The following is a 13,503-nucleotide window of genomic DNA, read 5'->3' on the forward strand; positions in this document are numbered from 1 at the left end:
CGTGGTAAGCCTCAGATGAGGATGAAGCCAATTTATGTCTCCTAACAACCTTTGAAAATCATTTAATGTTCTTAAATTATCCTTCCTAATTTGTATTTTTTGAGGTTTAATTTCTTTGGGATATAGCAGTTTTCCTAGATAACTGAATGGAGCTTCCTTTTGTACTTTCTCAGGGGCAATAACTAACCCATAACTTTTCAATCCCTTCTGCAAGACCCCATAGGCAAATAATAGTAGTAGAGTTTGTGAGCTAGACGTATATCATCCATATAGTGAATAATATATACTTCAGGATATAGATATCTAGTCTGTGCTATAGCCTGAGCTACAAATTTTTGACATAAGGTAGGACTGTTGGCCATTCCTTTTGGTAAAACTTTCCAATGATACCTTTTCATAGGCTCCTAAAATTTATGGAAGGTACACTGAATGAAAATCGCTTACAGTCTTGAGGAGCCAAAGGAATAGTGTAAAAGCAATCTTTTAAGTCCAAGATAGTTTTAAAGGTGTCCTGTGGAATAGCAGAAGGAATAGGCAAACCTGGCTATAATGCACCCATCAGTTCCATTGTTTTATTGACTTCTCTCAAATCTTGTAACAATCTCCACTTGCCTGACCTTTTCTTAACCACAAAAATTGGAGAATTCCAGGGTGAATTAGAAGGTTCGATATGTCCGCTATCGAGCTGTTCCTGCCAAAGGCTTCTGAACCATGGCAGTCATGGGAGACGCAACAACCTTCAGTGGCCTGGGAGGAGGAGGATCTAATCCTGCTATAATAGTGGGTGTTGGGGTATTCCTAGCTCTTTCCTCCTTGTTCGAGGTGCCACCTGCTGGTACCAGCCAACCAAGGCAAACAGCACCTCGGGGGAGTGAGGATGAAAGAACAAGAGACAGAGAAAGATACTTGTGAGGACTGTCAGTAGAGACTGCAGCCCTGGTTTATTTTAGTTCAGCCTTCTTATACAGTAGAACATCAGATAGCCACAGTTTGCTTAGCTGAATTAGCGTCAACAGCTCTTTTTTCTCACCTTTTCCTGAAGGTCAAGGAACGGTCAAATACTTGTTGTGAATTCAACCATTTAACCATCTTCCCTAAAATATCAACACATTCCTCCTGACTTGGCAGAGTCATTCTGTATTTGTGTGCAAAACACACAAACTCTTGAGTCAAGGTGAAAGATCATCAAGTAAACAAGCAAGCCTGCCACAGCTCAGTGTACAAAATGGCTGTGCTTATACTAATAGCTCCCAACATCTCCCCCTTTTTTAAGTTTTATAACCCCAGATTATGCTATATCCAGGACAGAAGGACCATGCCTGCCTTAGGTTTTCTTCTGTTAAAGCAAAGCCATACCTGTCATCATCAGCATGTAGCTTCCATCAGCTATGCCCTGTCTTAGGTTGACTTTCTCCCAGCAGATCTTACCTGTCTTTGACTACCAGCCTCTGTTAGGGAAGGGAGCACAATCTCATATCATGAAGAGCAGCCTTGACTTTCCACAGGATTTCATAAATAACTTTACTGCCAGCAGATGAAAACAAAGACATAAGAGGAAAAGCATGCCAAGTCCTGTGAAACCGCTCACAATGGAAGTGATAGAGGACCACGATGGTAAGATGGCTCTCAGCCTTATATGCATTCCCATGTCAGGGGTTAATACTGTGTAGGTGGAGGCACTGAGGTCCAGTCCTGCACTTCCTGGGGTGGCACTGAAGAGGTCTTGAATGGTTTTCCCTGCTGGGGGATGAGTGCCTGGAGCTCCCTATAACATTGTTTTGGGGCCTGGGGCTGGCCCTGATCCCCATTTCCCTGCAGAAGAAAGTTCCCCATAACATCCTTTTTTGATTTGCATTCATTGGCCCAATGCTTCCCTCATTTACAGCGGGGACATAAGCCTGGCTCTATATTTTTCTGACCTCCTCTCTGCTTATTAGGGCACTGTTTCACTTGATGTCCCAACTGGCCACATCTGAAGCAGCTCCCCCCAGGTCCAGCCACCTGTCCTTTTGACCCTTTTGTTTGTTGAAAAAGTATCTCCTGAATAGGCTTTCCCTGCAATGCCACAACCATGGCTACTCCTTGGATGTAAGATGGCCCAATGTCAGAACATAATCTTATATAGTCTGATAAATCACCTTTCTTCCTAAAAGGCCTAATAGCAGCTTGACACGCTCCATTAGCATTCTCAAACACAAGCCGTTTCACTAAAAGTAAACCTGCTTCACTGTCCCCCAGCAAGAGACCGGCAGTTTGCAGTAATCGAGCCATGAAATCCTGATATGGCTCATCTGGACCTTGCCTGATCTTAGACAAATCCTCAGTCTGCCTACCACTAGACGGCAGTTTATACCAGGCTCTTCGGGCTGCAGCATTGATCTGCACATAGGCAGCAACATCGTACTACAACTGCTGAGCAGTATTCCTATATTGTCCTTCACCAGCTAACATATCAAAATCTATAGGAATATTCTGTGCTCTATTGGTATTCGCTGTCACCTGGCACTGTTCCACATACTCAGATTTCCACAACAGATCATCTCCCCCTGAAAGGCAAGCACGTGCCATCTGCTTCCAATCGCCAGGCAGAATTGTGTCCGTGGACAGGGATTCTAACAAAGCCTGGGTGAGAGGGTCAGTAGGACCATACTGAGCACAAGCAGTCTTTAGTTCCTTAAGCTGCTTAAATGGCACAGGTGCATGAGACCGGACCCTGTTGCCCTGCTGATCAACTTGCTCAGAAACTGGGAAGACTTGAAATCCATGCACTGACTCTCCTCCCTCTACCGCGGCCGCAATGGCCTGTTGTAGCGGAGATTGCATGGTTCTAAGCAGGTACCAGATTCCTGCCGAAGGCTCCTAAGCCATAGCAATCATGGGAGGTGCAACAGCCTTCAGTGGCCTCAGAGGAGGCTCTAATCCTACCATGATAGAGGGTGTTGGGGTGGTCCTAATTCTTTTCTCTTTGTTCTTAAACATTTCCTTCTTCACAGCATCTAACTCTGCCCTTAATTGCTTAATTTCCCAGTGATCAGGCAAAGCAATTAGAGGTGGACACTTCTCCTGATCATACTCAACAGTCTCCTCTCCTAGGGCAGACTCATCCTCAGGGTCAAGAGATCCCTCTTCTAGCCAGACGGGGGGGTCCTCATAAAAGGGTGGATCTGGCTCTGGTGGAGCGGAAGGTTTGGTTTCACTTTTATCCTAGCCATAGCTTATCAGATTCTCCTCTTTAGTCTCAGCCTTTGCTCCTCAGGCCCCAAGCATATTCCTTACAAAAACTGAGTGACTGTTTCCTTGCCCCATCTTCTCCCAAGATAAATACTCACTGCTCCCCAATCTTACCGAGTGCACTCACTTAATTTCTCCAGCGGTGTCCTTCACTTTTTCCCCTACTTTTCAGGTGCCTGTTCCGGGTGCCACTTGCCGGTGCCAGCCAGCCAAGAAGGACAGTACCTGAAAGGGGGAGTGAGGATTGAAAGAAAAAACAAGAGACAGAGAAAAGATACTTGGGAGGGCTGTCAGTAGAGACTGCAGCCCCGGTTTATTTTAGCTCCGCCTTTTTATACAGTAGAACATCAGACAGTCACCGTTTGCTTAGCTCAATTAGCTTCAACAGCTGTTTTTCCAACCTGTATCTGAGGGTCAAGGAGCGGTCAAATACTTGTTGTGAACGCCACCATATAAACACATTCCTCTTGACTTGGCAGATTAGGTACTGGTGTTTACTTAGGTACTAAGTAAACAAGCAAGTCTGCCACAGCTCAGTGTACATAACGGCTGCACTTATATCAATAGCTCCCAACACTCTATCATTCTCCATACCCCAAGGTTCAGAGACTGTCATGGAAGAGGGGGAAGAAAAATTGTAAGAGGCAAAAGTTGGGAAGGATTTGAGCAAAATAGTGTCTTCTTGACAGGGCAAGGTCACTGCACTCACGAACTCTTGGCAACTGTGGTTGCCTGTATAAGACCTGCACAAGATCAAATGAGTCAACATTCTAGCACAGAGTGGGAAGGGCTCAGTCTCCACTCCTAGCTGAAGGAGCTATTGACAATTGTTAATTTCTAGGGGAGGGAGAGTCAGTTTTCTTAACGGTATGGTCCCTTGTAGGTTGGCCATGCTCCAGTGGGTGACCCCTATACCCTCAAGTACAGCACAAATTGGTCTCAGTAGATCATTAAACGAAGAGGAAATGAATTTGGGAAGGAGTAGTGAGGTGGAGCATCAATCTGGGAGGAGTTAAGGGGAGGGGTGGGAAGTGAATATAATCAAAATATATTGTATGAAATTCTGAAAGAATTAATAAAAATATTAACAAAAATGACTCTAGTTAAATTAAGAGGGTTGTTGAATAGTATCTATTTTAAAACATTAATTTCCTTAGAACTTTGTTTTTCCTCTGAAAGTTAGAAATGATAAGGAAAAGGATTTCAAGTTAGTTTCTATTATACAACCTCTTTTTCTTGTGTGACACTATTTCTGGGGAGACTTGAACAACCTTCTACTCACCACAGATAGGGAACTGACAACAGACCAAAGTGAGGACACCACCAAAGTCCAATTTGGTAAACCAATGACCTTTATCAGGGTTGCTCACTTAAGTTTGACTGAGGGGTTACCTACAGGAGCAGGAATGACTCAAAGACAGCTGCATTTCCAAAAACCCTTCTCAGTGTGGGTGACAGCTCCCGAAAGCTGGAAATCTGGTGTGCATTGTACAACCTGCAGGGAGCTCTACAGGTTGGAGAGATTTTCGTCCAGGCAGATCAGTTGATCTAAGCCTCTTCCAGGCAGTTTTGATGGTTTGAGAGTGGCTCTCAGTAGTCCTTTCTGCTTATATAAGCTTGGGGAGGTAGGGGCCTAGTGCATCTGATCAGTTTCAGGGATTTCTTGAAGATTTTGCCTTACTTCCTGTGTCTTAAAAAGCTTCCTTATAGGATAGATGGCTTTACCTCCCTTTAGAACATTCTGCTTCTTAACAAGCTTCCCCCTAAGATGGGATGTTTTATCTTGAAGGAAATTGCTATACAGCACTTCTACCCCCATATTGTTTTTAAATTATGGTTTTACGTGGTGGTTAAGAAAAAGTCATTTTAATTTTACCCTTAGCATTTTTATCTGGCTAGTCTTCATGTCACCACTCTAAGAAGCAGAGTGCCAGAGGAAGAATGTGCCTCATTGCTTACTGTGTGGGACACTGGTGTGCCACCTGGATTTCCCCGTCAGGATTTCAAGACTAAGGTTCCCAGAACGTAAGGTGCTGCTGTCAGTTCTTGGCTGCGATTCCTTTCTTCTGTGCTTTTGGGTACCCAGTGCCAACTACTCACCCACATTTTTGGATGTGTTTGGATACTTATGAAGGGCCATCCCAGCATCAGCGCTCACACATCAGGTAACTAAGGCTTTACTGATGCTATAGCACAGCCCAGCATATCCCACTGCCTGGTTCTACCTCCTTTCATTCTTTCATGGATTTAAAGCATATTTACATTTATCTATTTGCTTACTTATTTCAGGTGGACACATGCTATGGGATACATGTGGGAAGCCAGAGGACAACTTATAGCAATCAATTATCTCCTTCCACCATGTGAGTTCTGGGGTTAGAATGCAGGTTGTCAGGCTTGGAGACAAGTGCCTTAACATGTTGGGCCATCTTGCTGACCTTTCCACAGGCTTTTCCTGAGACTTGATAAATTGCTTACGTTTATTTTTTAGCCCAGTATCTTTCTAGCTAAGTATGTCAACAAAAATAATCCAAATCACTGATTGCAGGGAGCCGAAATTTCAAAGCACTGAAATAAGAAGACCAAGAGCCAGAATGTAGAGCTCCAAAAGGTCAGTACCATTTCCACAATCTTAAGATAACTCCTTTAATTATAAGACAGTTTTGATCACTGTCTAGTGTCATGACTTCTATAAAAAGAAAAGATTAAGGAATCTGTGAATTACTGGAACCATTTTTGATATTTCAATACTATAATGTCAAATACTATGTCAAGACTATTAGTGGATTATGGTAGATAGTGTAGAGCAATAATTGTCTAACAATCAACATCCCTGAGTTTGATTCCTACATTCTGTATTTTACAAGCTGTGTGATTCTTGCCAATTTTATACTAAGAATAATAGATTTATTGTGTAAGAATTGGATGTCAGCATTACTTACTAGAGATACATTGGACCTTCATCTTATTTCATTATTCCAGCGAGAATTACTAAGAATTCTAAGATATTTCCATCAGTTTAATAATTACAGAAGAATGAGAATTCATGACTTCTGCCTTTGTGAAATAACTAATCCTGTCAAGGAGATAATACTTAAAAAACATAGAATAAATATTAAATGTATAAATGTGTATAGTCATATTATAAACACATAAATACGTACTTATATACTTCTATGATATGCATTCATAATATATAACACATATGTATAGATACACATATATGTAAAAGCAAAAATCAAGTCAAAATAATATTAAATAGGCAGAGTATTAAGAAGTGTGAACAAAGTACATTTAATATGGGCAAAGTATTTGTGCCATTACATCATAATTCTCCTCAGGATTATCAGTAGGTCAGAGAAACCTGAATTATTATTTTTCATATTAAAAAGAAGTAAGGAACTTTCCTCTTTCATTCTCTACAATTGAAAGCATAAGAAAAGTAATGTGAAGCATTTTTATTTATTTTTAAAAATATTTTATTTTTTATAAACTTGGGTTATCAGGCTTTCAGGGCGAGTGCTTTTATACCCACTGAGTCATCTCACCACATCTGTACCATTACAAAGGCTTTTTTGAGACAAGGTCTCCCTTGGCATAGAACTTGCTATATAGAACAGGCTGGCCCCAAACTCCCTAAGATTTACCTGCCCCTGCCTCCTGAGTGCTGGAATTAAAGGCATGTGCCACCATGCCAGCCCATTAAAATTTATATTTTATTCTAAAAAATATTTTATTTGTTATTTATGTGTATGAGTGTTTGCCTGCATGTATTTGTGCAATGCCTGTGGAGGCCAGAAGAGGGTGTCAGATCCCCTGTAATGGGAGCTATGGATGGTTATTAGCTGCTATGTGGGTGCTGGGACTACAACTTGGGTACTCTGGAAGAGCAGCAAATGTTCTTAACTGTTGAGCTATCTCCTCTCCCATTAAATTTTTTTTCATTAAAATATATTTAATGTGAGTTTCATACAGTAAAATTTATTCTTTTTATTGTTCAATTCTATAATTTCTGAGCCACAATGTCACAATTACTATGAAATATAGTTCCATCACCCTTCAAATTTCTTCATGTACTTTTTAGTTAATTTCTTCCCTCTTTTTCTTTAAGTATTTCTTCTATGACTAATGACTTCAGGCAAGTCTTCATGGCTTTATTAGTCATTCCTGAATGTTTCTGTGAAATCTCTCATCAGATGTGTGAAGTGTTATTCTGCTGTTGTTGTATAGTATTTTATAAATGTCAGATCAAGTGCTTGGTAGTTTTGGTCAGGCTTTTTCATATGCTTGAAGACATTTGTGTTTGAGTTACTGAGAGGAGTATTGAAATATCAAAGTGGAACTGAAGACTTAACTACTTTGGTTTTCCATCAGGTTTGCTTCATGGGTTTTGATATGAGCACATTTAAGGTTGCTTTTTCTGTAAATGGATCCTTTTATTATACAGAAATCCTCCTTATTCCAACTGACATGTTCTCCCCCATATCTAGGTGCTAGTCTGGTTTTAGTATGGTCATTCCCACTTTCTTTTCATTTATATAGACAGTGATCAGCTGCCAATAGTTCCTTTCCAAAGTTGTGGCCTTCTGCCCATTTCCCTGGTACTATGTTGGTTTTTGTCTCATTGAATTTCATAGGTCTTTTACATGCTGTCACCATTGCTGTGAGTTCACATGAACAAGGACCCAGGAGCCTGTAATCTTCCCTGGTTCTTACAATCTTTCTTCTGCAATGGTCCCTGAGTCTTGGGTGGGTGAAGTTTAACGTAGGAATCCTGTCCTGGAACCCACACTCTGCAGTCTCTTTTTCTATACACTTTGCCAAGTTGTGGCCTTTTGTGTTCATTGCACTCTGGTGCATGAGGAAGCTTTGCTGATTAGAGTTGAGAGATGCATTAGTATTCTCTTGACCCCTTGTTCCACTATGTTCTGTGAGCCTTAGGTATAGAGGTGCCATTGTAGCTGTGTCACTTAGGGTTTGGCATTTCTCAGACACTTATTCTCTGTGTATAATCAGTTGTGGAACTCTTTAAAAGTCTCCATCTGTTGAAAAGAAGTTTCTTTGATTAGCGGTGACTGGCATAGTTGTCTGTAAATATAAGGATCCATATTTAGCATATAGTAAGAAATTATATTTGTCTAAGGATGTGAGAGAGATAGGGTTTTCTGTGGGATTTATGACCTCACCAGTCATGTGTATTTGGCTATATTTACAGTGCCACCCTTGAGTTCCCTCCCATTGAGAGGGCTATAAGTCCAATTAGATAGTTATTGATTACCACCTAGATAAAAGTGGCACTATGACACCAATAGGGATAGTTTGCTCTACCAGTCATTGTGGCTATTGGGCTTTACAGCTGCGCTGAAATATTGCTTGATTTTCTTCCTTAGCAGTTTGTATAGTACCTTCTAGAGAGCTAGTCTTCAGGAAGAAGGCTTCCAGGTCAGTTCTAGCTCCATTGCTCCAAGTTCTGTGTCTGAAGTATGTCCTGTCTTCACCAACAGGGTCTTACCTTCAAGTTCTGGGAAGTAATCAAAGGCTTGTCTAAGGATGTGTAGACTTTGGGTTTTCTCTAAGATTAACCTCTTCAGCCATGTGTATTTGGCTATTGTTATAGCGCCATGCATGAGTTCCCTCCTATTGACTGGGATTTATGTCCAGTTAGGTAGCTGTTGATTACTCACAAGATAAAAGTGATATTACTTCACCAATATAGTTTGCTGTGTCAGTCATTGTTGTGGTTACTAGACTTTAAGGCTTGGGTTGGACCATTAATTAAGTTTCTCTCTTAGTAATTTGCACAGTGTCCTCTAAAGCTATGAGAGCTAGTATTCAGGGAGGAGACTTCCAGGTCAGCTCCAGCTCGATTGCTCCAAGTCCTGTGTTTGAAGTATGTCCTGTCTTCAGCATTAGGGTCTTGCCTTCAAGTTCTGGGAGGTAATGAAGGGCTATGGCAATAGCCTGTGTAATTTTGGGAGTTTATTGGACTACCTGACCAACCACTCAAAGGGAAGTTTCTTCTGTCTGGCACCATTTCTTGTTATATAGCCTTCAGCTAAACACATGCCCTCATGTATATATGTTGTATGTATATTTTTCTGATCAGCTAAGCATTATTTAGCTTTCCTCTCTTTCTCTGTCTAACCCTGCCTCCTTCCTCCCCAGTTAAAGTACCCCAATTTTCCCTGGATAATACCTGTCTCCTCTGAACCCCATCCTCCATGAGCACCTTCTTCCCCTTTACCCACATGGTTCATTGTAAAACACTCCACCACCCCCCAGTTAAATCCTCCCATTTTACCCATTCCCCCCTTGGTAACACCTGCCTCTACTATCCCTCTCTCTCAGGCTCCTTCTTTCCCTTTATTTTCCTGGTTTCTTTCCATTTCCTTGTCTCCTGTAGTTATATCAGGACATGTGCTCACATGTAAGAATTTTGTACTAAGATCCACAAATGAGGGAGAACATGTGTCTTTTGTTTTTCTGAGTCTGTGTTACTTTACTTACTATAGCAGTTTCTAGTTCCATCCATTTACCTGCAAATTTCATGGTTTCATCTTCCTTTACTGCTGAGTAAAACTCCATTTTGTAAATGTACCACATTTTCATTATCCACTTGTCAATTGAGGGACACTTAGGTTTTTTCCATTTCTCAGCTATTGTGAGAAAAACAGCAACAAACATAGATGTACAAGTATCTCTGCACTAGGACCAGTCCTTTGGGTATATGCCAAGGACTGGTATAATAGAATCATATGGTAGTTTCATTTTTAGTATTTTACGAGTTCTCCATACTGCTTTCTATAGTGGTTGCATGAGTTTGCAATCCCACTGACAGTTAATGAGTGTTCTCCTTTCCTACATCCTTACCAGAATTTGGTATCATTTTTTCTCTTTATCTTAGCCATTTTGACTGGGGTAAGATGAAATCTTAAAATGGTTTTGATTTGCATTTCCCTAATTACTAAGAATGCGGGACAGTTTTTAAGGTGTTTCATAGCCAGTTTTATTTCTTCTTTTGAGAATTCTCTGTTCAAATCCATAGCCCATCTTTTAAAATCTTCATCAGCTACACATTTGACAGGGGATTAATATTCAGAATACATAAAGAACTCAAAAAAACAAAGACTCAAAAAAGCAAATGACTCAATTAAAAGTTGAGCTATGGATAGGACCATGTTTTTATTAGCTTTCTTTTGGCCCTCTGCATTTGGTCTAGACTCCATGTTCCCTCTTTCTTGAATATTTTGTGTTATTTGACTGTTTTTACTATTCTGTTTTAATTTACCAATTACTATTTTAGTCATATTCATTTAAAAAATTTTTTTTTCAGACAGGGTCTCACTATGTATCCCTAGCTGGACTGGAATTCACTATGTAGACCAGGCTGGCCTCTAACTCACAGAGATATCCCTGTTTCTGCTTCTGCCTCCTGAGTACTGGGATTAAAAGTGTATGCCACCATGCCTACCCTTAGCCATAGCTCTTTATAGTACATTTATGATGGTTTATCTAGGGATCATGATACACACATTTAATATTTCCAAATATATGAATTAATGTTTGACATTTTAAGGAAAGTGTAAGAACCTATTGATGCAAAAACATGACTCCCACCTCAAAAGAGATAGAGGATAGTTTATATGGAGCCAAATATGAATGACTATGGCCTGAAAACACAGATATATGTCACCCTCTAATTCCATGTTCCAATGCGGTAACAGTTTCATGTTTTTGTAGTATCAAAACAAAGAAAGCCATAAATCAAGACACCTTTTCAAATACTTTGGTGGAAACAACCAGAGATCTGGGTTATAGCAAAGTGGCGAAAACTGTTATAGGACTTAGATGCTATCTGATGATACTCTTAGCTTTTGGGTTGGTGGAAGCTGGTAGTCTCCTGCTAATTCATTCCAAGGGAGAACTAGTGCTCTATTTTTATTCCAAATGATTTACCTAATAGCCACAAAGGATGTTGAGTCATGCACAGAGGAGGACAATAAATGACTATTAAGTGGGCTAAAGATGCTCCAAGTTAATTTGGCTCTGGACTCGAAAGAATTCAAACTCTCCATAATCAGTGGAGTTCTAATCAGTTAATCAGCCTTGCAGAAGGTTCAGTTTGAAGGTGCAGTTTCTTTCTAGCAACTTTTGTCCATCAGCCTTAAAACCAAATGGTTTTCTTCACTTTCCTCAGTTTATATAACAGTTCCCTTATATATTACACTACATTTGTTGAAAATTACCTACATAGCATTATCATTCTTAGGGATAATTTTATTAAAGTCTTTGGCAGGCAAGATGACTCAGTGGATAAAGGCTCTTGTCAGCAAACCTGGTGATCTGATTTCGATCCTTGGAAGCCATACAGTGGGAGGAGAGAACTGACTCTTTTAAGTTCTGACCTCTATATTTGTGCCATGGAGCGTGTACACACACACACACACACACACACACACACACACACAATTTTTAAAATGCAAAAAGAATTAAAATAACGTTGAGACTGTAAGTTATTATATTCACCCAAATATTCACCATATATGTTGCTTTTCCTTCATCCTAGAATTTCAAGAATTTGTTTTCATATCATAAACCTGCAGCCTACCAAACTTCCATTAGCATTTCTTGTAAACTAAGTGCACTAGCAACATATTCTCAGTTTTCCTTCACCCGATAGCATCTTCTTTCACCTTAATTTTCAGTCGATATGTATTATTAAGTTGACAGTTATTTTCTTCAGAGTTTTAAAGTTATTTATTTATTTTTTATTTTATGTGTATGAGTGTTTTGCCTGCATATATATAAATGTACCTGTTTCATGCAAAGCCAGAAGATGGCATTGGATCCCGAGGAACTGAAGTTTCCCTTGGTTGTTAGCTGCCATTTAGGTGCTGGGAATCAAATCCAGGTACTCGGGAAGAGCAGCCAGTGTTCTTAACCACTGAGCCATCACTACAGCCCTCTTTTAGAGTTTTTTTTAAACCACTCAGGCTGCATCCTCTCCCACTACTCTCTGGAAAGAGAGAACAGTCATCAATGGTAAATGGCAGTTGCAGCAAAGCAACACCAACAGCCAGCTTTCATGCTCAGGAGAGAATGCTATGTCTCTGATTTCTGGTACTCTACATAGTTAGAGAAACTTCTCTAGAAAGGAACTACAGAAATGATCCCTGAAAGAATAGCCTTTCTTTAGTTTTAAAGGCTGTTTTCTACTGTGTATTGCCCTTGGTATTTCCTGTTAAAATATCTGTGTCAAGTCTGGCATGGTGCATACCTGTATTCCCACTATGTGGGAGGCATAGGCAAGAGGATTGCTGAATGTTTGAAGCCATCTTAGTCTACATAGCACGTTCCAGACCAGCCAGGGTTACATGACGCTGTTTTGAAAATAGAAGAAAGGAAGGGGAGAAGAAGGGAGGGAGGGGAGGAAAAAGAAAAAGAAAAAGAGAAATCTGCAATTATATAATTAATTGTTCTTTTAATGTAATGTTTCAATTTTCTTGTGTTTGGGGCTAAATTTTTAAAAATATTTATTTATTATTTATTTATTTATTTTGATTGATAGGGATTTTATTGCCCATCACTTTTTGATAATCAGAGATACATTTTTAATTAAAAATTTATTTTATTTATTTATTTTTAATTTTTTTAAATTTTTAGCCCAGGGTGGCCTTGAACTCATTATATAGCTGAGGATGGCTTTGAACTTCTGGTCCTCTTTCCTCCACCTCCCAAGTGCTAGGATGACAGGCATGTATCTCTGTGTGTTTTTACCCTTAAAGAAGATTGCCATTTGTATGTAAGATATGCTGTTTCCTGCATTTTTAATACTACTAACACATAGGTGTTTCCACATGTGTCTTTAATCTCTATGTATCTGATTATTGCTAGTCACAGTCAGTTACACTCGGATCCTTAGTACCTGAGTATGGATATAAAGTCATCAGGTAGATTTCATTGGTAATGTTTATCACCTCTACTATTTAACAAGAAGTAATTAAAAAGAATTTAATAACCACATGATTAGAAGCATTTCACTACAGCTGTAACATATTCAGTAACAAACTCCAGAGCAAGAGGACATCTCTTTCACAAGTGGCTGTAAGTTTCTAAGTTCACAGTTCAGCTAATACAGTTATACAATATTGAACTCAGTATAAGCCCTGTAAGACATAAGATTGAATGAGTTTTTAACCTTTAAAAAAGATCTCCATTTCATTTTAGAATACATTGTTCCTTGCAGAAAGACTCATTGTTTTTGCTTCTAAT

The 13,503-nt window shown here is 39.8% G+C and overlaps 1 non-coding gene across 1 annotated transcript; it reads right to left on the reverse strand.

The window, feature by feature from the left end:
* Positions 1 to 12,215: 12,215 nt before the first annotated feature.
* On the reverse strand, positions 12,216 to 12,420 carry LOC115071457. Its single transcript, XR_003850544.1, has one exon. It is a non-coding gene; the product is annotated as a small nucleolar RNA U3 (small nucleolar RNA).
* Positions 12,421 to 13,503: the final 1,083 nt, after the last annotated feature.

The sequence above is a fragment of the Nannospalax galili genome, unplaced genomic scaffold (genome assembly GCF_000622305.1).
Source record: "Nannospalax galili isolate Female #2095 unplaced genomic scaffold, S.galili_v1.0 scaffold78, whole genome shotgun sequence".
Lineage (NCBI taxonomy): Eukaryota > Metazoa > Chordata > Mammalia > Rodentia > Spalacidae > Nannospalax > Nannospalax galili.